We start from the raw sequence: 24,779 nt of genomic DNA, 5'->3' as shown, positions 1-24,779 counted from the left end.
CATTAAACACATTATAGAATTGTGTGGCATGCTGCTAGTAAGTTAGTATCCCAATCACTGTGTCCTCTCACCTTGCTCACATTGGGATCCAGGTGATCAGGCAGTGAAAAGATTTATGCATTTCTTCAAAGATTTGCAAATATTTCAAGATATTACAAGACAAGCCAATTTAAATGTGGATGCTATTTTGAACAAGGCTATCCAAATCCAAATTTTAGCACTTCTTGTAGATCTTATAACTTGTTATTGAAGGTGGATGTGCATAAGCTTGATGGTAAAGATTTTCTCAGATGGATTAACCAAATGGAGAGTTCTTTTAATATAAATCAAATCCCATGAGGTAGAAAATGGCAATGGCTTCCTTATATCTAGAAACAAAGCAACTTGGTATCACTAGCTTCCTTGTAAGGGTCTTAGTGATAACTAGTTAACTTTTAATATTTATTGATGAATATAATTGCACTATTGTGGCATAGAACTACTTCAACCAATTAGCAAAATTGTACTAAACACCATCCATCAAGGATTATATTCAGCAATTCCATAGCCTATCATTGTGAGTGGGAACAACCACGAATGAATTGAATGACTTGTTTCTTGAGGGGCTCAAGAATGATATCCAACATGAAGTACACATTGAGTTCTATGTGTTAGACTTGGCATATTAGTGTTGGCATTGATTATTATTGATGTCAAAACATCCATATTGACACCCTATTGGTTTTAGTTGTTATATGACATGTTTTGGTGTGTGTCAGTCGGCAGGTTGGCAACTTGACAAAAGTTTTGTCAGAATGGAGAAATCTTACATCTTATGTATAGTTGGTCAGTTCGTATATTTGGTTTCCTGAATTGGCACACCTAGTGCAATCTCCAGGTATAGTTTTGGTAATACGCAAGATTGATTCAAATAGAGGATATCTTTCATATCCTAGAGCAGGTGAACATGTGTGCCTAGTTCTTATGGGTTCTACTTACTAGTACACCTGTTGGTTTCATGAATGGCTTGCAATGGTTGATTAGATGCTCTTTCCTGAATGGGATTGGTGTTGATCAACAATTTTTGTCTTGGTGCTTGGCCGCAATTCTTCCTAGTTCTTGACTTCATCAGTATGCTACTTGGGGCCATTGATTCATCCAATGATCTTAGGTTTCCATCTTTTGGATTCGGTTGTGGTATTCTTGTAGCATCGACAGTTAAGCTAAAATTGGCTATATCTTATGTGTGACACTTTTGGTAATAACGAGATGTGGTGATGTATCTCCCAGATTTAAGTCTGATGCTTGTAATTGAATATACCAATTAAAATGATGCATTGGTGGTATCACACGTCTTGTTATTTCAACTGACAAATGTAGACTTGAATACCGGTATAAATAGATAAAACCCTTTGTATTCAAGGTGGTGGAAAAATGGTGAATGGTGAATGGAGTATAAATGTGTGTAGTGGTGCAGTGCATACTTGTGTTGCGAAAGTGTTGTAATAAAAATGCGAACTTATTAGATACTTGATCGAGGTACAAACAGTTCTAAACAAGAATTGCAAAGGCTTGACACTATATTTTGTTTCAGTTTTATTTTCATTTTGTTGGCAATGAACCTTATTGTATCGGGCAGTGAGCCTTGTTGTATCTTGAGGCATAGCTACTAAGGCAATTAGCCTACTAGTAGTACCCCTTGTTCAAGCAGTCAGCCTTGTTGTACAAAATTACCTAATCAGTGTTGTTATCATATCATGAGAATTAGCTTCTCTGTGTTTTTCCCAGTTAGGTTTTTCACGTAAAATGTGGTGTTCATTGTGTCAATGTATCTGGTCTTTCCTGTTTATCTTTCTGATGATGAATTGTTGCACTTTAATTGAAAGATCTTAAGTAGTAGTGGAAGTATGTTAAGCATTAACCGACAATTGGAAAAGTTTTTGATTTTGTGTGAGAAATTAGAATAACTAATTCAACCCCTCTCAATTATTCATCATATTCAACAATTGGTATCAGAGCTTGGCCCCTTGGTTAGAGAGCTTGACTTCTTAAGGGAGATCTTGGATGTTTGAACAGATAGGCCAAGCATATTTTTCTAATGAGAGTTGGAAGGTTGTAATGAGCGACATTGAGAGTGTTGAATTAGAAAATGAGGAACTCGAGGAGAATCTGAGGAAAGCTAAGGAATGTGTTTCTAAACTCAAAGATCAGTTCAAAAAGTTCAAAGCAAGACACAAGGAAGTAAATTAAGAGTTGAAGACATCTAGAGAAAGGGTTGTTGAACTTCAACAAGAACTCCAAAGATCAAAGAAACACAAAGAAGTGATAAAGAACCTAATTTGCAATCTAAATAATCAATGGAGATCATAGACATCGATGAAGATCTTGCAAAAGTTGTTGATGACAAAGTTGTTATGAAGGATAATCTAGTTGAAGGGAGTATGTGCAGGATCATGGTGCACCAAAAAGTGACAATGTGAAAAAAGTGGAGTTTGAAAATGTCTACAAGCATTTCAAAATCCGCTCGGACTTTTTTCCACCCATCCTGATACCAAGGCAAAGAGGTTGGGCCAAACCTTATCAAGTATCCAATATGAGACCGGATACCCGAAACCTACGAGTAGAAATTTTAAAAAAGAAATCAAGAGCAAATTAGGCATTTGCGGCCACAACTTTGTTTGTATTGCCTCTCTTTCGAGTATCGGATATAGGAACAAGTACTTGATATAGGTAATAATATTGTTGTACTTTTTTATGATTTTGAATGAATTTTAATATAAATTATGTATTTTTAAATAGAAATTGTTGAAATTAGGTTTTTTAATAGAAATTGTTGAAAATTAGGTTTTTTAATAGAAATTATTGAAAATTAGGTTTTTTAATAAAAATGTTGGTTTGCAAATTAATAGGAATGGCTGACCTGAATGATGACACTGAGCCACGAACCAATGTTCCTTGAAACCCTCCACCAAACGATCTAGTACCCCCTCAAAACCCTCTTCGAATTGAAGATTTGATAGAAGAAAATCTCACCGAATTGAGGGGTCTGCAAACCACATCTAACACTATACCTACATTGGCTCCCATGTTATCCACATAACACCATAGTGGATAATATTCAAACACTTACCGATGAAAAAAACGTTGCTATTCGCTGGCGTGAGGAAATGCATGCCATGTTTGATGATGGGTTGGACTATGATGAGGTTACGGCCCTAAACATAAGTAAAGATGATATGGTTAACCTTTTTGTAGACCCAAAAACCGGTAAAACAATAGACCGCAAAAAGCCCAAATTATCAATTAAATGGTGCACAAATGAGGCTATGCATGTGAAATTTTGGGATCATTGATGGATGGTTTTTGACAAACCACCACACAACAATTTAGAGGTGTAATTTTGTTTCATTAGAAAATTGTATGCTGAATTTGTGTTGGGCCTCAAGGTGAACTACTGGAGCATGAGGCACAACATGGGTGTAGGAGGAGGAGCTCCTCAGGATAGACCCTTTGCCCAATGGAAGAAAGCTGACACTTTTGTCCCCCTTACTGATGTCTCCCCCCCCACTCCAATGTAGCATTCTAATATCAGTGCAGAAGCTAGCTCTCAGACTATTAGAGTCATCCATAGATTAAGTAGCCTATTTATATCCCAGGCTAGGTCAATGTTGCCTCCCTATGCTGATGATGCTAGCGCGAGTTCATCATCAGCGAGCTCATCACATATTTGTGTGCCCCATACTTTTATAACGTGCAAGAATATTTGTCTGGGTCCCATAGGTGATCTTTCTGAGTATTAATTTGGATTTGAGGAGGATGATACACTGGACGCACATATAGAGGCTACACACCCTGATGTGAGAGAGAAGGGGCATGCAGAGGCATGAGATCCTTTTGTGTCGGTACATGTATACATTTTTTTGTTACAGCATATGTGATTTAAAGTTAATCTTTATAATAGAGTAATTTTAACCCATACTGACTTATACATGTATGTGATCCTCATTCATGTTTAGTTGATGACTGAGGAGGAGCTCAGACAGGTTGATAATGTCACACTCTCAGGTATTTCATTTGGCCTTGAGACATCTACAGTACATTATGTTGTGTTCTCATTGTTTTTCTATTTGATATTGGAACATATATGGTTTCTAATCTTTCTTTTCTCTTGCAAGTATCACCTGTCAGTGGGGGGGAAAATGTAGGGGGTGAGGCACAACCCGTTGACAAGGGAAAGGTGATTAGGTGTTTTTAAAGTGATTAAATATTGATGCATTCTTTAAAATGTTTGTGCTAATGAAATTTAATTACATTCTTTATTGTACAGGACGTGGCTGCTAGTGATGAGTCCAGGTAGATTCAACATCGCAGACCCTCTGGCATTTCTATTCGCAGTGAGAGCACCATCATATGTGTAAGTATCATTTATTTGTTATTTTCCTTATTTCCATAAACAAATTCAAAACCAATTTTCATGATATTAACAATTAGGCTTTTGTATCTCATAGGAAAAACCTAGTGCACAAAAGGCTAGACATCAGAGTTTTGTATCTCTACTCATGCAGCTATTATATCCAGAGGAGTTGGCAGAGGTAAGTTGTAGTTTGAATTCTTGATTATATGTTATAAATTTAGCATGTTATAATTATAATGTTATAGTTTAAGTTGTAGATCCATCTGACAAACATACTTGAACATATACAAGCCACAACCAACCAAGTTCCAAAAATCTTGACATATGAGAGGACTCCTGACTGACACAGGGTGTCAACGAGAGTTATTTATGATGAAAGCTTAATACTATAAATCTTTATTAAAAAAAGGATCATTATACATTTGAGTAATTCAATGTTAGATATATAGAATCATATAAATTTAGTAGTCTAACTTTGAGTTTTTTTTTGGTTTATGTAGGAGGCATCCGATCCACCTTGTTCAATAAAGAGGTTGCATTTTGATCACCCACCAACAACATTAGATAGTATAGTTGTCATAGGATGCATCATGAGACATTTTGAGATGGCATATGCCACATTGTATACAGAAACATTGATATTATACACATTTTGATGGCATGATCAGCCACATTTTGTATAGGGATCTATGTATTTTGATATATATTTGCATAATTTGTCTATGGATACATGAACTTTGATATATACTTGCATAATTTGTCTATAGATACATATATTTTGATATATATTTTTGTCATTTATGTGCACAAGGATATACATATTAATTTAGTATAGTATTGTTCAATTTATCGTGGATTATGTGTATTGTTCATGTTTATGAAATATCATTCATTTTGATCATGTTTGTTATATTCAATTCAAATGCAATAATTTGTGAAAAACATTTTAACAACCTTAATTATCAAATTTTGATGCAATGTTTAATTTGAAATTATGTCATCTATGTTAAATTTGAAATGATCTTTGCAATCCCTTAAGATGTCTACAATTAGCTAAATCCATTGGCCAATTTGGTCTTAGGAGCCCATCTTTGGTCTTACGAGACATTTCAGTATGTATTGGTTGCAAACGTTATTGGGGCTTTGTGGTCAAAATAGAGGTGTCACTAGGTTATTGTAGACCTCGACATGATTGTCCTGTAGCATTCGATGTTTCACCGATAGCCCCCACGAGCTTTGAGTTACAACCCTCGGAAGATCAACCTTGAAACGCACTTAGAGCACCTTGAAGACTCTTCAATACAGGGTGGTTGCAAACGTTGGAGGCTCTCCGCAGCCGGAACAAGCATGTCACTAAGGTTCACCCACCCATCCAGAGCTAATGGTGCTAATGATTCAATGCCAAGATCAGCAGTGTCAAAGTTATGCAATGATGCACCTATGAACTAAGGCACACTGCAAGTTTTGGCATCGAGTGAGATCACTATGTCGAATCCAAATGAAATGTGATCTCTCCGAAATGAGATAGGTTATTATAGACCTCGACATAACCATCCTATAGCATTCGACATTTCAACGATAGCCCCCACGAACTCCGAGTTACGATTCTTAGAAAATCGACCCCGAAATGCACTTAGAGCACCTTGGAGACTCTTCAGTACGAGGTGGCCATGAACATTGGAGGCTCTCTGTGGACAAAACAAAGGTGTCACTAGGGTTCACTGCCATTCGGAGCTAATGGCACTAACGATTCAATGCCAAGATCAACGGTTTCAAAGTTATGCAGTGATGCACCTACGAATTGAGGCATACTGCAAGTTTTGGCATCGAGCGAGATCGTTGTGTCGAATCCAAATGGAATGTGATCTCTCCAAAATGAGATAGGTTATTCTAGACCTCAACATGACCGTCATGTAGCATTCGAGGTTTCAACGATAGCCCCCACAAACTTCGAGTGACGACCCTTGGAAGATCAACCTCCAAATGCACTTAGAGCACCTTAGAGACTCTTCCATACAGAGTGGCTGCGAATGTTGGAGGCTCTTCACGGACGAAACAAGGGTGTCACTAGGGTTCACTCGCCCATCTGGAGCTAATGGCACTGATGATTCAATGCCAAGATCAATGGTTTCAAAGTTACACAGTGATGTACCTATGAACTGAGGCACATTGCAAGTTTGGGCATCGAGCGAGATCGATGTACCAAATCCAAACGGAATGTGATCTCTCTAAAATGAGATAGGTTATTGTGGACCTTTATATGACCGTCCTGAAGCATTCAACGTTTCACCGATAGCCCCCACGAGCTCCGAGTTACGACCCTCGGAAGATCAACCTCCAAACACACTTAGAGCACCTTGGAGACTCTTCGATATGGGCTGGCCGTGAACGTTAGAGGCTCTCCGCGGTCGAAACAAGGGTGTCACAAGAGTTCACCTACCCATCCAAAGCTAATGGCATTGACAATTCGATGCCAAGATCAGCGATTTCAAAGTTACGCAGTGATGCACCTATGAACTGAGGCACACTGCAAGTTTTGGCATCGAGCGAGATCACTATGTGGAATCCAAATGGAATGTGATCTCTCCGAAATGAGATAGGTTATTGTAGACCTCGACATGACCGTCCTGTAGCATTTGATATTTCACTGATAGCCCCCACGACCTCTGAGTTACGACCCTCGAAAGATCGACCTCCAAATGCACTTAGAGCACCTTGGAGACTCTTCGGTATGAGGTGGCCCTGAATATTGGAGGCTCTCCACAGTCGGAACAAGGGTGTCACTAGGGTTCACCCATCCATCCGGAGCTAATGGTGTTGACAATTTGATGCCAAGATCAACAGTTTCAAAGTTACGCAGTAATACACCTATGAACTGAGGCACACTGCAAGTTTTGGCATCAAGGCTGATCGTTGTGCCGAATCCAAACGGAATGTGATCTCTCAGAAACGAGATAGGTTATTGTAGATCTCGACATGACCAACTTGTAGCATTCAACGTTTCACCGATAGCCCCCATGAGTTCTGAGTTACGACCCTCGGAAGATCAACCTCCAAATGCACTTAGAGCACCTTAGAGACTCTTTGGTACGGAGTGGCTGCGAGCGTTGAAGGCTCTCAACAGATGGAACAAGGGTGTCACTAGGTTTCACCTGCCCATTCGGAGCTAATGGTGTTGACGATTCGACGCCAAGATCAGCAGTTTCAAAATTACACAATGATGCACCTATGAACTAAGGCACACTACAAGTTTTGGCACCGAGCAAGATCGTTGTGCGGAACCCAAACAAAATGTGATCTCTCTGAAACGAAATAGGTTAATGTAGACCTCAACATGACCGTCCTCTAGCATTTGATGTTTCACTGATAGCCCCCATGATGTCCGAGTTACGACCCTCAAAAGATTGATCTTCAAACACACTTAGAGCACCACGGAGACTCTTCAATATGGGGTGGCCACGAACGTTGGAGGCTCTCCGCAACCAAAATAAGGGTGTCACTATGGTTAGTATTAAGTAAAAACATTATTGTTTAGCTCCCTCAAGCTTTTGGCATTGGCCACAGTGCAAGTTTGGTGTTAGTATTAATTAAAACCATCATTTTTTAGGTCCCTCCACATTAAGTACATTAAGTAAAAACATCCTTGTTTCTTATATTAAATCAACAAGTTTACATTTACAATATCTCAAGTGTTTCATCATTATTACATCAATACACAACTACCAAAAATTGTAATGTCAAAACTAGAATAGATTTTTCTTTATTATGCTCCTTATTTAGTTTTTATCATGCACGGCTACTCTTCATGATGTACCTACATTCCAATATCATAAAAAAATTCAGTAAATAATTGTATTAGACAAGATAATCATCAGTTCACTGAATCATTATGAACAAAAGAACATACGAAGTAAATATACTTAGTCGAGTGTTCTTGTAGGGTCCTCTCTATTTTAGGGTCTCCAATAGGGCTTCATGATCAACATTAGTAATAGTAAAAAGTTCTTTTACTTTTGGTCTTCCTTGATGCTTCAACAACTTCACATTTGTTGTTATTATAAGATGTGAGTATATGAGAATTGTTTTGTGCTTTTGATAGTCTTTGAATGCGCAATTCCATTCCTTCTAAGCATGTATGTCCGCCGCTATGTTCGAGCAACAACAATTGAACCAGTAGGATATGTGAATCCATCATCATCTGTGATTGGTTGTGCAAGCTTTTGTTTACCTCTTAAACAACATGTTAACCAATAATCTAATTTCTCATCATTTCTCTATAGTGCAACTAATGCAAAGACATGTCCTGGCTGAAGAAGATCCGATAGATGGTTATGCTCAACTAGACTTTCTACGTCATCATTTTTTATAGAGGGTATGATAGACAATGGAGTAAGCTAATGTGGAGGCCATATGTCCACCCACTCACTTGACTCATAGTGATCATAATCACACTGAAAACAACTATGAAAAAAGAAAGCTAGCTGTCATGTCCAAATGGTCCATGTACTAAATCAGAGCTCCAGAATGAATGCATTCTTGATGAGTCTCTAACAGTAGCACAATCTGATCTATCAACTATGGACCCTTCCTCAACCAACCAAAAGAACCTACATACTGCAGAATCAAGAGTCCCCCTTGCGATAATGTTGAACTACACCAATCAGCAATGCTACGAGCATCGAGAAGCTCTACTCCTGAAATCTTCAATTGCTCCTTAACTAGAGCTCTGTTCACACATGCCCCTGCTCCATCATGTTCCCCTTTCCCATGGTCGGACTCAAACAAACTCCAAATATGAGGCACCACCCTCTCTACGTGCATTCTACACAACCAATAAGACATGCGAGCATTCTTGAATTGACCTATGCAATTATCTAACCAAATGATATGTCAATCCATAGCAATGTCATGTTCCTATAAAAAATCAAAATAATTCTCGAAATAATGTTGCACAAACTCGTGAGAGTGAGATCTATCATCACTCATGTAAAAATGGTACTCTCTAATAATCTTCCGATTACCTTCCGCACTATTAGGGGCATGTCTATATGTTATGTGGACAAAAATAGCAATCTGAATGGAGTTGTAATACTGAGATTGTGTCTCATTTTGGGGCTGCAATGTGTATTTCTCTGCAAAGTCAACAACTAATATAATAGTGTCAGTGGGAAAAGTCTCTTTACACATTCTAAATTAATGATCCAACCACTGAGACATGTGATTATGCCTTGCATACTTGTACAAAAGATTTGTCTTGAAATCTGAAATAAAACTAGCTACATTGATTTCTTTTGCAACCAATTCACATGTAGAGCCCTCACCTCCATTCTTCAATGTGTATTTTACTGTTTCATATACCATTTTTTTTAGTATTGTCCTCCCAAGATCTTGTTTGCACCCCTTATGGAAACATGTGTCAAACTTTCTGAACACTTCTTATTTAAACAAACATTTCTATAAAAGAAACAACCATCAACTCAAGGACATAAAAATTGATCTAGCAATTTTCTTGATGATTTTGGAAGCCCACTAGCACCACAATTCTCCAATATTTCTTTACTATGCAAAGTATAACGGATGGAGTGTAATAGTTCATGGTGCATAGAAAACTCCACATGATATTTGCAACATGTATTTCAAATTTTAAGTAGCACACAATAAATTGGCTTCAAGGATTCAAAAGCCCTTTGTGATATATGCAATCTGGATGATTCTCTCTAAATTCTTTGAACAACATAGTTTGACTTACCTCCAAATAATGTTTAGGATGTGGGGTGCGGTCTCTAATGCCAATACTCAACTACAACATGTCTTTACCATTGGGTGAGATTCTTGAGTTGGAGTGCCAAAACTGTGTAATTTCTTGCTTCACATCATCAATTAGCTTCTTATCAAAACATGGAAGTCTCCCACTAAAAGCCCATGTATCATTTTGAAGAGGATCGTCAATTCTCTCTTGTCTAGTAAGTGTTTTTCTCAAACTAGTACGATTTAGGTTCAAGTCAATACAAATTTGTCTCATATATCTACCTTTTCTCAAATGATGACTTACCAAAGAGGTTGTAATAACCCTTCAAGTAGCTCTCTTATCCTTATCCCTGCTATTTTTCCCAATGCTATTGGGAGCAGTAAAAAGGTTCTTCACAATCATGGCATTTCTTTCCATTTTCTTATTGACACGAATCTTCAATTTGGAAAGCATAGGTCTCATCTTTTGCATCTTTAATAAGTGCATAAAAAGTTGACATTGCTCCACCACTGTCTTGTTGCCGAAAAAAATCTTACATAGTCCTGAAGCCCATAACTGAATGGTTCTTTGTGATCTTTTCCTTCCAAATTAGTAATAATCATTTCATCAATTTCAATTATCCATTTTGGTGTTCTAGGACCTTCATTTCGATTATAATTAAAAGATATGTAACGTTTCTGTGCATATTCATTTTCGACATGGTCAATCATGGCATTTACATTATGAACTGGTAAATTTGCATTCTCCAAATTTTCAATCCCAACATTATTATTATCAATTGGTACATTTTCATTCCCCAACTGAACATAGTCATTTTTTGACTCTATGATTTCACCTTTGATCAATACATCATCAACTTGATTCACATGTAACTACCTTGTCTCTTCTTTCGATGATTTACCTTTTGCCCCTTTTCCTATATGTTGCAATGTCTTCATTCGATACCTTCCTTTTGCGTTTAGCCTTTCGATGACTACTACTCCCCATTCAAACAACAATCCTGGACACCTAATCAAATCTTGTAGCAACCTTTTCAATCAAATGGGCCCTAAACAAACTTTTTTCTCCAAACCCGTGATAATGGAAAAAACAAAATGTGATCATCGAGTTTGCAGTGACAGAATATTTTGGAAAAAGTCTACCAGTAAAACATATCAGGTATCCGATTCAAGATCGGATACTCGATATGATATCGAGTACCCGAAATCATTGCCCAAAATTTGAAGGAAAATCAATTGGGTAAGTGTAGGAAATCAACAACTATTATATATTATTATATATTAGTATATAAAGTCAATTAGTGTGGGAAATATAAAATAGTATATATTATATATTAGCAATTATTATTATATAATATAGTAATATACAATTATTATTATTATATAATCTAGTAATATATTATTATTATATAATATATAGTCATATATTATTATTATTATTATATAATATAGTAATGTATTATTATTATTATTATGGGCTAGCCCACGACCCCATTCAACCCATTGCATCGCGACGTGTCCCTAGGACATAGGGTAATCAATGCAATGGGTCGAATGGGGTCGTCGGCTAGCCCACAACCCCATTCGACCCATTGCATGGCGACATGTGTCCCTATGGGTCTTAAGACCCCTAGGGACATAGGGTAATTGATGCAATGGGTCAAAAATTCGACCTACTACATCGCAACATAGCCCACGACCCAATTCAAACCATTGCATCGTGACATGTGTCCCTCGGGGTCCTAGGACCCCCAGGGACATAGGGTAATTGATCATATGGGTCAAATGGGGTTGTAGGCTAGCCCACGACCCCATTTGACCCATTGCATCGCGACATGTGTCCCTAGGGGTCGTAGGACCCCTAGGGACAAAGGGTTATTGATGTAATGGTTCGAATGGGGTCGTGGACTAGCCCACGACCCCATTCAACCCATTGCATCGCAACATGTGTCCCTAGGGACATAGGGTAATCGATGCAATGGGTCGAATGGGGCCGTAGGCTAGCCCACAACTCCATTCAACCCATTGCATCGCAACATGTGTCTCTAGGGGTCCTAGGACCCCTAGGGGCATAGAGTAATTGATTGTTTGGGTCAAATGGGGTTAGAGGTCATCGCAACATGTGTCCCTAGGGGTCCTAGGACATAGGGTAATTGATGCAATGGGTTGAATGGGTTGTAGGCCCCATTCGACCCACTACATTGCAACATGTGTCCCTAGGGGTCCTAGGACCCCTATGGAGATAGGGTAATCAATGCAATGGGTCGAATGGGGCCGTAGGCTAGCTCATGACCCCATTCGACCCACTACATGGCCACATGTGTCCCTAGGGGTTCATACAGGGTAATCGATGCAATGGGTCAAATGGGGTCATAGGCTAGCCCACGGCCCCATTCGACCCAGTGCATCACATGTTCCTAAGGGTCCTAGGACCCTTAGGGACATAGGGTAATCGATGCAATGGGTCGAATGGGGTTGTGAGCTAGCCCATGACCTCATTCAACCCACTGCATCGTGACATGTGTCCCTAGGGGTCTAGGGGTCCTAGGACCCCTAGGGACATACATAGGGTAATCGATCATATTGTACTTCAATAAACTATATAATACTATGCGATAATTTCTAATACTATGTAATAATATATATTATAGTAATAAATGTAATAATATATATTTAATATAATAATAATAATATATAGATAATATTTATAATATTATAGATAATATATAATACTATATAATAATATATGGTAGTATGATCCTAATATTCTATCTAATCATATTTAATATCATACATAATATTATAACAATAAAATTTGTTATATAATATAAAATAATAATATTCAAATATATCATTATATCTTAAATGTAAAAGCATATCTAGATATGTTTGTTAACTTTTTGTTTAAAATGTACAATTAGTTCCCACCACCTCAATTTTTGAAAATTTTTGTTTTGCCACCACATTTCGGGTACCCGATTAGGCTTGGTATTTACCAAACCTCTTTAGTCAACTCAAAAAACGTGTTTGAGACATGTTTCTGTTACATTCAAACTTCGAGTAGCCATCTGACAGTATTTGTTTCATCCAAATTCAATGAAACGAAAAAGGTCTTTTGATAACACTCAAGATTCCATTGATATAATTGTTGTCAAATTATGAGTTTGATAAGTATTTATTAGTTAATTTTTAATGAAGATGTCTGTAAACTATTGATTGACATATTGATTGAAAAATAGCTATAATTTTCAAACAGTATAACATTTTTGAAATCCAAAAGTTGCATCACATTCTATGCTTCGCCTAGTATAAGAAAAAATAATTAATTAATTTTGTAAAGTTTTCAATTAGTTAGGGTGGTTAGACACAGGAGTAAAAGTCATAGTAGAAAATTCATATTTAATTATTTATTTGAAATAAAAATACCCAAAAATGTGCGTCACATCCGGGCATGAGTCTACTTTTTATATCTATAATTATATAAAAAAATATTATCATTTGATTTTGATTAAGGTGGTCAGACATAGACTTACTTTTTATTTTCACCCTGAAATTTTTGTAGTACTGCATTAAAATCCAAAATTTTGACAAATTATATAATTTCTTTTCGAGATAAGGCCAGTAGTTTAGAAACTACATTCAATTTTCTACAAATTCTTTTCTTACAACTTTTTGACATAAAGCCCATAGCTACTTTAAAATTATGTGTCAACATAACCCTGATTTGTCCGTTTTTCACTGCCACTTAAGGCCATAGTTTGGTTGACCATAATCCTACACATAACCTGCAGGTTGGTTAGCATTTTTTGAACTTGAGAGAGCCATGGAGGAATGGAAGTAAGTTGAAGAAAAATTGAAGGAGAAGATCTGAAAGGTCTCAAAATAGAATTTGAAATTTGAAAAAGACCTTTAGAAAGTGAAGCCAAGAGTAAGTGAAAATAGTGCAATTCTTGATTAGATACTTATTCAGTGAAAGAATTGTTTTGATTGTGTTGGTGAATGTTCAGATCAGAGTAAAAAGGGAAAAGAGAAAGTGACCAACAATAATGCTAAAAGAAAAAATCCAAGGGAGCTGCAAAAACAAGTTACACTGGTCAGAAAGCTCCTGGTAAGAAAACCAAGTGCAAAAAATTGCTTTACTTTTAACCTTAGTTACCTAGTTCTCTCCTTGGCCCTTCGAACTAGGAAAATTTCAAACTAATTCTTGGTCCTAGTCCTACTTCCCTTTTGGGTTACACTTGGGTTCAAACCCAAGCAAGTTGGTTCCTCCAAGTCGAACCTAGGTCAAACCAAGGCAGACCGAGTGTGAACTAGGTACAATTCCATTGGGGACATTCTATGATTTAGGGAAGAAAACAATTATTACGTAATTTGAATAAAGATTTTTAACATTACAAAACAAGTTATCCTAAAGTTCAAATATGTATTCCGTCAAATTAAACTAGCCCTCAAGATTTCTTCCAGCGAAAATTTTTATATCCAATTGCTGATAATGACCCCTATCCGAATAGTTGGAAGCTTTGTATAGTGAAATAATATTCGAAACATTAAATAACATCTTCAATAGGTGAAGAGAGTTGCAAGCTACTTATATAACATTTTTCAGATAGGATGTTAATTACAAACAAAGAAGCTACTTATATTACAAATAGGTATTGCAAACTATATGATCTTGGATTTGGATTCCCATCTAAGGACCTTTGCAACCTTCTTGGCCTTTGTCTTCTCCTCTAGTCTATTGACTCAGTTTAGAATTTTCTACAACTCAGATACTCGGTCAACCTCTTTCTCCAAACTTCACTATAGCCTCTACTTTAACCATTCTGGAAGGACAACATTTTGCCATTATCTGAGGAACCTCAACTTCTATCACAAGATTTTTTGCTTCTGCCTTGGAGACTTTTGTTTCCATCATTTCTTGCTTTAAAGAAAACTACAAGGTGTCTCTACGAAAGACACAGATCCTTGCTTCGTGTTTTCATTTATGGACAAAACAGGGTTTGAAGGGTCCCTGAAACACTTTACAATCTTTTAAAAGATAGATATTGAAGCATTACTTCTGATACAACAGTTACCAAAGGATCAAGTAACACACCAAAAAATCACAACTAGCAACTAAGAAACAACGACCACCAACAAAACAACAGCAAACCAGCAAAACAGCCCGAAACAAGGAAAACTCAGACCGACTAAGATCAATTGCATCAGAAGGATTGTAGCGCCTCTCCCATTTGATTTTTGTAAGCCATCCTGATTGATGCAACTTTGATGCTCTTGCTTTGTGAGTGATCTTCTTAGGACCCATGAGTGGTCTACACCCTTTTGGCTATTTGATTTATGTTATTGTATCAACAGGATTGATTATGCTTATGCCTAATTTATGAGATTATGATGTATTAGATGGTTTCACTAAGGTTTGTGCCAATGATTACCTAGATTTATATGGTATCATGATTTTATTCCATGATTACCCCTGAGACGTGAACAATGTTATACTATGTGTTACTTGATCTGTTGCAGCTAACTTGGTTCCTACAGTAGTGTTGACTCGTGATATCTTGACCATATCTATATGATGGTCCCTTATGATGTTATTTAGTGCATTTTTCATGTGAATTTTATCTTGTATATCGTGCCTTTTATACTATTGAGTATTTTGTTATTATTTCCATTATTGAATGCTTAGAATAATTGAAAATAAGCTATCCATATTGGATTCGTGGATTTATGTGCTACGAATATTATCAAGTTCTTACAGTCGACTTAAACAATTATACAATATGATTATTTAAGTGGAATTAAATTAGATGCTTTATTACACGATTATGCGTACTTGCTGCTTTGGCTATTATATATCATGCATCATCACATGATCTTGTTTTTTTAATTGTATAGGACCTTATATCCCTAGCAATGACACATGGAGTTAGTGATCTAGTCGTTCATGTTGAGCCAATGTTGACCTGTATGGGCGACATATCAGTCTAGATGTTATTATTAACCCTCCAGTGATTGGTAAATCTAGATTCATGATGCATTACGTGATTAGAACAGTGAGTGTGCCTGTGCATTTAGGGTTCCGCAGTTGTCCCGAAAAATATTAATCAAAATGTTGATTTAATAATTTTGAGGGATTTTAATTAAGTGATTTAATTTACTTCAGTTCTCAGCTAATTTTTCGTAATTGAATTCCAATTTAATTGGAATTTGTTTGATTTAACTTGGGAAAGGACCAATTAGTTTATTAGGTTATTTTAATAATCTACTTCATAATTCACTTGATAAAGTGTTTATATTATGCCAAAAGTGAGTTTCTATTCTCACTTCTCACTTTGTTATTTCATGGTTTTGGAGGAAATTCCTCAAAACCCTTTTATGAGAATTCAATGTTTTGTTACTTGTGAGAGCTTGGTTCGGCGAATTTTGCGAGATTGATCTCATTGGATTTGTATCGGGATTGCTCCGCTACGCCGATTGTTTTGTCAAATTCAGCGGGGTATATATTTTATTCCCTCTGTTTTTGGGTTTTACCAAATGTGAGAGGTAGGACCTTCTCGTTTATTTAGTTTTACTTCATTTTAGTTCCCATTTTTAGTTGCTAAATGTTAGGGAGTGAAGAACTAGTGTTCCCCTCCATTTGTATGCAATTCCATCACCCGGTTGGATGGGGGTGAGTATTTCTTCTTTCTAAGGTTTTAAAAATGCAAGTTAGGCGTTGTTATGTTGTCGGTTTTTGTGTGCTTGGAAGCCAAATTTTATTTGATTTTCCTCATTTGGGGCATTTTTTCTCAATGGGTTTTTGATTTCATCGAATTCCAAGGTGTTTGATTTTTGGGTGTTCTTGGCATCACTTCATTTTGTGTGCCATCCAGTTTTCGCCTATTGCCTTGTTTGGATTGTTAGGTGTTTAATTTAGTAGGCCTTGCCGCAATAAGTAGGATTGTGGAATCATAATGGTTATAGGACATTTTGGGGTATTTTATTTCTTGATCCAAATTTGTGTTTCCAATTTGAATTTTGTGAACTTCAAGAATTTTGTTGAATTCTCCAAATGGGGTTTCTAAGCCTGGTTTATAAATTTTATCGGAACCTTGGTCGTTTGATCATATTTTAGCGATGGATTTTTAGTTTCATTGTTATTTGAGAAGTATGGGTTTTGGGCTTTTTCTCTTGCCTTGTTTTGCATGTCACTTGTTGGTTCCCAAAATTGCAAATTGGAAATTAAAGAGCTTGCCACTTCTCCGATAGGATATCACAATCAATTTTGGCCAATGAACAAGAGTCACCTTGATTCCCCTGCACTTCAGGCTCCCCTACACCTAGGCGAGTAGACCTTCTCCTCGAACCTAATCACTTGGTTCAAAGCTTTTCTAAAGCGAATTTAAGCTTTGTAGAGTTCTTCAGTTGGCAAAGTCCTTGAACTCAACTAAAATGAATGCTAAGTGTTTGAATTGAATGAATTGTATAAGGTTGTAATAATGGATTCTAGGTTTGTAAGAAGGAAGTTATAGATTTTCTAACTTCAAATATAAATCCAATACTTCAATGATAAAAAGACCAATGCTTTAGCTGATTTGGGCAACAGAGTCAACTACAGTGAAAATTATAACATACAACTTTATAATGTTCTATGCGCATAAACTATAAACCATTTAATGATCAAGATGCGATGGGTCAAATATATATATGCAATTCTAAACTAGTCCAGATTGCGCTTTAACTCCTAGGGTTGGGGAGATAGATTGGACACAGATTTGAAAACAATTAAATATTTCACAATATCTATGATGATCGAGTTTAAAATGTCATAAATGACATTTTCCACTTATCTGACATAAAATTGTTTACAAAGTTAAAAAATGATTATAAAGGATGAATCAACTACTATTTAATTCTCTGTGCCATTTAAATAATAAAAAAAAAAAAAAGACTTTATTAATCATTTAAATATAATAATTGAATTCTATATTACAAAGTCATATTTAAAACTCCTTATCCCTCCATACAAATGAATATGAATACTTTTTCTTCTTGTTGAATGTCTTTTCGAATGTGTCTTGTTTCAATGTCAAAGACTCTCCTTTTATATCTTACATAATAATTGAAAGTTATGTCTTTTCGTTTATGAATAGATGCAACTATTCCTAATGCTTGATTTATTTTAGCCATAAACATTAATGGAATAATTAATCCATTTGTCTATCGGCATAGATATCTTTCTAATAGTATTTTATACCATAACGGACTCCATAATTTATGCTTCATGTTATTTTCTTCTAGCCGCATCTAGAACTTTATTTATTTTTGGCATGATATTTCATATTTTTCAAATTAATGTTTTTGACTATCATAGAACATGGTCTTGCGATCAATATTTTTATATTTTGCAGCAAGGTATCACAAAGCAACAGCCAATATATGCTGGTTCGGAAAAAATGTTGCCTCCAACCCAATCTAAACAACCCAAATCAGACTCCATTGGATTATTTATCTTGAACGCAACTTCTCGTCTCTGAGTGTTATTGTAAACAAGTACAGGAAGGGAGTCGGCTTCAAACTCCTGATGGGGTCATTAATAAATGTATTGCCAAAGAATTTGGACACAGAGGGGATTGTGTAATGACCCTCTCTATAAAGGCCACAGAAACCCTCAAACTGAACTTAGGAATTTTGTCAAACACTTGGCGTGTAACAGTAACAATATTCAGAATATGGTAATTTCAGATTTGATACTTTCAGAATATAATCACAGAATTACAATATATATAAAGCCATTGAACTATATTTCAATTACAATGCAATAAATTCTGAAATTGTTTTATTACCAATTCTGGACTGATTTTTACAATGACTGTATGACAGCAAATTTACCCAAAAATTGACATATATTTCAGAATGCAAGAACCTGGTTTGAAGAACTATGGAAGAACACCACGTTTTGCTGCAGATCGTTGATGAAGACCTCCAACCGCACCCCCAAACTGTCCTTAATTTGCTGCTGCTGCCCAAACTAGCAGGGCCGTACCAGGCCGTACCAGGCCGTACCTGTACGGCTGCTGAAATAAAATAATATTAGGATTTTGGGACCCCCAAATGCAAGGAAAATGGGCGCCTAGGGTTAGGTAGTAACCCTGTAAAACCAAAAAAAAATAACTCCAAGGGGTTGAGGAGATATGAGCAATTATGTGGTTCCGACCCCTGCTTTGCCAATTCTGAAAATGCACTTATTCTGTCTTCAAACTCTTGTCAAATGCTTCTCCAATGATAGGGCAAATCTGAAATCCTTATTCCAACCAAAAACAAACCCTAACAATGAATTCTCAATAAGCTCCAATGAGATGGCTGAATACCAACTCCAATTATGCAACAATTCAGGCGATATTTCACACCCTCAAAGTCGCCAATCCAAGGGAGTGATTCGTTCCCAAAGATCGAATAATTTGCAGATCCAAAGTCCACAAATGTCTTCACAATGAAGAAGTAGAAGAGTTCTCCAATCCAAGCATGTCCAAATGAGAGGCCCAGCCCTTTATTTATTCACTTTTCTAAGAAGTTGCTAGAACTTCTAGAAACATCCTTTATAATTTCTCATTATAATGCACTTTTTTATAATAAAGTAATTTTATAAAATAAAAAGTGCAACTCAAATTAAAATTATAACATGTGAGCCCCAATATCACATAATGATAAAATATAACCTCTTAACACTTCTTCAAGAGCAAGATATGACTAACTGATCCGCAGAATTGACTCTCTTTCCACACCATTTGCCTACGAGAGTCTGGAATAGGCAAATCCATGATCAATGCCATGTCGAACTAAAGAGGGGACATTACAGATTGTTGCCCGAGCCTCCATTGCGTGAGCTTTAATTGCACCATTCAAACAGCTTCAGTCATATCGTCTTTGTTTGTCCACTATCGGTCTACATAAGTTGTTTTCAAAATGCCGTCAATATGTCAATCAATGTGCATGTTTAATTGTTTTATTTATACCACCGTTGTCACTGCATAGAGACTCCTGACAGTATTTCTCATCCTAGGTGAGTTTCTAGCACTGGGTATTTGTCTTCATCACGACACACTTTATTTGTTTCTATCGCTCCTTGCTCCGATATCTTCATCGCCACCGTAAGCAAGAGTGAGACCCTTGTACAGTTGATTCTAGGTCCACCGATTCCTACCATTGGCTACCCCTTCGATAATGATGGGAGAGCTTCTAAGACACCGCTTGGGCTATTATTGGTTGTTTCTTTGTTTATGTATGGCATGCATGAGTTACTCCTTCCTACAGTATATACAACCTTGGACATCGTTATTCATTTATTTTGAACTTTAATTCTGCTACATAATAATGAAATATGGTCGCTACATCACAAGTTTCATTTCGTATGAGTCTTGCCATCAATGTTGCTATTGCATATATGTTATTTGTGTGACTTATATGCAAGAAAATTGAATCAATTGCACCACACAACCTTATATATCGCATCCTGTATGGCTGTTGTTGTATATTAGTGGGGCAATTTTTTACTAAATATCTGTAGCTGAGTAAAACTCACAATAAATTTGTAATCTTCTATGTCACTGCTCTCAATGAATGCTTTTTCCTCAATCCTATTAATCCTTGGGACAAGAAACAACTAAAGTTTCGTCCTTCAACTTCAAGCCATTGTTCAACCAATGTTCTCTCCTCCAAAGTCTTGGCACACAGACAAGTTCCCTGTCCTACATATTTCTCTATATAATATCTTATGATAGCCCTTAACTCAAGTAGTGTGAGACATCCATCTTGGACTACTAGAACTTTCCCAAATGTTTGTAAGGCTAGGAGTAATGGTTTCTTCTACTCTCTTTTATAATGAACTCTAGCATCAATCCAACTCCCCAAGTCAAGAGGATCTTCTCAGTTGCATTTCATGATACTTTTAGGTCTTTTCCCTTGAGTGAAGATACCATGCCTATGTGTTTCAAGCAACCTCTTCAATGAAAATTCCAAACATATTTTCATAAAACTTCCTTGTGTTTTTCATTTCAAATGGATGCCCAAAATTGCCAAAAAATAGGACTCCATCACCACCCATAGTTCGTTGGATTGTAGAGGCATTTGATTTTATTGTTGAAATGGATTATATTCCATGTTCTCTTTCATTTTATGCATTTATTTCATGTACATTAGGATTCATGTCAAATCCATACTCCTAGGTTTGTTGCCTTATTGGGATTCATGATGAATCTATACTCCCGACATGATGCCTGGATGAGTGAGTTCATTGTACTTGTATCATTTGTCGCATTCTCATACCCAACCCTTGCATTGTTTCTTTATTCGTGAAGATGGTTGTGCCCACACACAAGTACTTGTGTGTACGTATGATAGGATCTTGTGAGACCCAAACTTCCGGATATAGGCCAGTTAAGGGATTGTTCATTTGGGGGTTGGGTTGGGAACTTGCATTTCCTACTAGCACTCATCGTGTAATGAGCATGGGTATGTAGGGTAGACGTATGGAGTGGCTTCTCTCGTGTACTCCGGGCCAAAATTGGTTGACAAGGTAACGTGGAGAGTTTCAAACAAGAGATAACCAAAGTTAATTAAGGGACAATAAAACTCAATGATAAGAAAAGAGAAAACTTGTATGGTTGCTGAGTGTCCCAAGGAAGCCAATTCGAGGGTGTGGTGCCTATACAATTGCCAATATTTTGCAAGAATCGATTTCAGGGAATGGGATGTGACCTCCTGTTGGAGTTGAGCCATGCCAAGTATGTGGCCTTTCGAGGGGAGTTGAGCCATACCCCATATAGCTTGGGCATCTTGATGCCAAGCAATCTACACTCCACCAGAGTCCCTACATAATTATCCTATAGTGGGTCTGACCACTGACCTAATGTACTACATTGTTTTCATGAGCATATAGATGTTGGTATCATTCTTTGATTGGCATGTGTGTAAACCTTGGTTGATTGTCTTATGTGAGTATGGTCAAGTCACTATCTCCATCAACACAGCGGATGTGGGCCTGAGGGTAACAGGTGGTTGGAAGGCATAGCTACTTGAACCCCTGCTGGGGATCAGTGTACAAACACGGTCTACTTCCAATTTGAGGTCGGAGCTAGATGTTATTTGGATTCTTCGATGTATCCGGAGTATGTTTCCTTGTGGTTTATGCTTTCCTTTGATGCTTTGATATCATGTTATGCAATGTTGTATCTTATTGCTTACTTGATGTTTTATTACCACTACTATGGATTAGAGATGTATTGGTAGAATAGCATGTTGGATACTCTTGATGTATGGTTTCATTTGGACTTATGTTGTTCTTGATGTACATGTTGTACTTGGTGCTCATTGCTTTATCATGTGGTTGTATACCATGGCATAGAGTAGAACTGTACTTATGATTCGCATGTTAGGCTTATCGATCTCTATTTAATGCTCTTGAGCGATCACTCCTTAATTTACATGGATCGAGTACTCCCCAGTGTGGAGGTTGCTACGTTTTTTTGCTTCTTTTATACCTTTTAGAAGTGTTGTTGTGTTAATGTCGTATGGAGATGTATTCTCCCATACGAATTAGCAATTTGTCGTACGAGACATACATTCTCTCGTATGGCATGATAAAGTCTCTTACGAGGGTTTGTTGTCTCGTACAATCTTGGAAATTGAAATGCCTAGCTCGTAGACAATGCTCATATGGGAGTCAATCCTGGCTTGTATGAGCATTCAACCTATTTTGTCATATGGCAAACAATGGATGTTTACATACACTTCAAGATGCAATTTGTACTTTTGGATACCCTTTTGTGTCTCACATCTTCCTAGAACTTAACAGTTCATTTATCAAATGTTTTTGAGTTCAAGTGTTTTACGTTTCACCATGGGTATGATTGAGACTGGCAAGTGGACTTGTATGGTTTAATCACATAGGAGCTTATATTTGAGTTTTAAAATGAATCTTGTATGCTTAATTCATGTGGTTAATGTATGTTTTTGTAAGTGATGAATGCTTGGGGATTTTTGGTTGGTTGGTTGGTTAAGTCTTCCATTGTGATCCTTTGATTATTTTATGCTTTAATTTAATCCCAAAAAAATGTGATAGTCTATGTTTGTCCTTGTTTACAAGGATCTCCGAGTGGGGCATTACAAGGATTTATGTTTCCTTCTCCAATTCCTCGAGTCTTTGGAAAGAATCCTTGCTTCTTGTTTCCATTGAGCATTTCTCACAAATTGATCACAAAAATTTCCTCTAAAAATAGGAGTAACATAGCTCCTACACAATCTTTAGCAACTCAACTGATTTTCCATGACAAATATAAAAGAACAAAATAAACAGCCAATTTCAAAGCCACAATTGTAATGTCCCTATTTTAACCCACCTTGGGTTGTAATGTGGATTAGCCTATCAGTGGTCCTTGTAGGCTAAGTCAAAGGGATAGAGGATCTCAGTGGGCAAAACTAGAGGCCAATACCCATTCCAATGGACCAAAGTGTTCAAGATTGCTCCTTGTTTGGACAAGCTTGGCACACTTACTATTTATAATTGTCTATTTCAGGAAAGCCATAATTTCTATCTATAGTAGGATGCCTGAACAAGTTTGTGGTAATGTTGAGATTTGGTATCATCAATGGGAAAAGTTATTCAAAGACTTCCTATTTTGTAGTAAGTCATTTTTGAGAAGTTACTATATCTGGCAGGGCACCCAGACTCATAGTTTGCACAATGGTTAACTTATTCATCTATTGGCTTAGCGAAGTGATTTTCATTGAGTACATTGATATTACTTATCATTAATAAAGTTAATTTATTGATGATAATATAAGTTTTTTGCAAATTCTGATGACACAATACTGATATAAAACATTTAGCGTTGCTGGAGATGATCCTTATATATATTCAGGACGGAATATTTAGTGTTCTTGGAGTATGATGTATTATTCTGAAAATGTTTTATCCCTGCTATAAATCGCATAAGGCAGCAATGCTAGAGGAGCAAACTTATTGTGTTGAGTGTGTTTTCTATCCACATCCTTGCCTCTCCTTTATAGGGAACCCAAGGGACATGTCCTTACAAAGGACATGACCCTTTCTAGGTCAGCCCTCCATAAAATATATTTAATTTACTCCATAAATTGGCACTCTTATGCATTGACTTATAGTTAACTATTCATTAACTACAATAGTCAATTTCAAGAGATATAAATGTACTTAGCAAATCGCCAATCTACTCTAGGGGGATGCATTTATTATGAGGCCATGTATAAAGGAAATTTCATGCATTTTAGATCTATATAATCTAAAAGATCAGAACATAAATATGATCATGCTATCAGGATTTAACACTCGCTCTTAACTTGATAATATAAATGAGAGAAACATATCTAGCAACATTGTTAAGCATAGATTTGTACTCTATATCTATCTAATTCTTTCATGCATGTAGTATCATGGTACACATGATACTTTGTTATATTACTAAGCCTGTAATATGGATAATTACTAATACTTGTGATAATAGTATTACATGTAATGCAATACACAGGATAAAATCCGGAGAATGATAAAATTCTTCCTTCATCCAAATTTTGACTCATAGGCATAGAAATGTCTATAACACAATATGATCTTTAATTCATCCAA

At 36.6% G+C, this 24,779-nt stretch overlaps 1 protein-coding gene and 1 long non-coding RNA gene across 4 annotated transcripts in view; one reads left to right on the top strand and one right to left on the bottom strand.

Moving 5' to 3' along the window:
- Positions 1–24,779, bottom strand: part of LOC149573240 (superoxide dismutase [Fe], chloroplastic-like) — a 133,883-nt gene that overhangs the window by 31,651 nt on the left and 77,453 nt on the right. The gene's annotated exons all lie outside the window — the stretch shown is intronic.
- LOC149573241 (uncharacterized) lies at positions 1,531–5,188 on the top strand. Of its 2 annotated transcripts, XR_016360071.1 has the most exons (6): positions 1,975–3,881; positions 3,996–4,044; positions 4,168–4,216; positions 4,307–4,393; positions 4,488–4,571; positions 4,894–5,119. It is a non-coding gene; the product is annotated as an uncharacterized LOC149573241 (long non-coding RNA). The 2 variants fall into 2 exon arrangements; XR_016360072.1 differs by having other exon boundaries at positions 1,531–4,044; positions 4,155–4,216; positions 4,894–5,188.

The sequence above is a fragment of the Cupressus sempervirens genome, chromosome 2 (assembly GCF_028749045.1).
Source record: "Cupressus sempervirens isolate cs-2001-9-10 chromosome 2, ASM2874904v1, whole genome shotgun sequence".
In the NCBI taxonomy this organism is placed as follows: Eukaryota; Viridiplantae; Streptophyta; class Pinopsida; order Cupressales; family Cupressaceae; genus Cupressus; species Cupressus sempervirens.
This window is presented reverse-complemented; position numbering and strand designations above follow the sequence as displayed.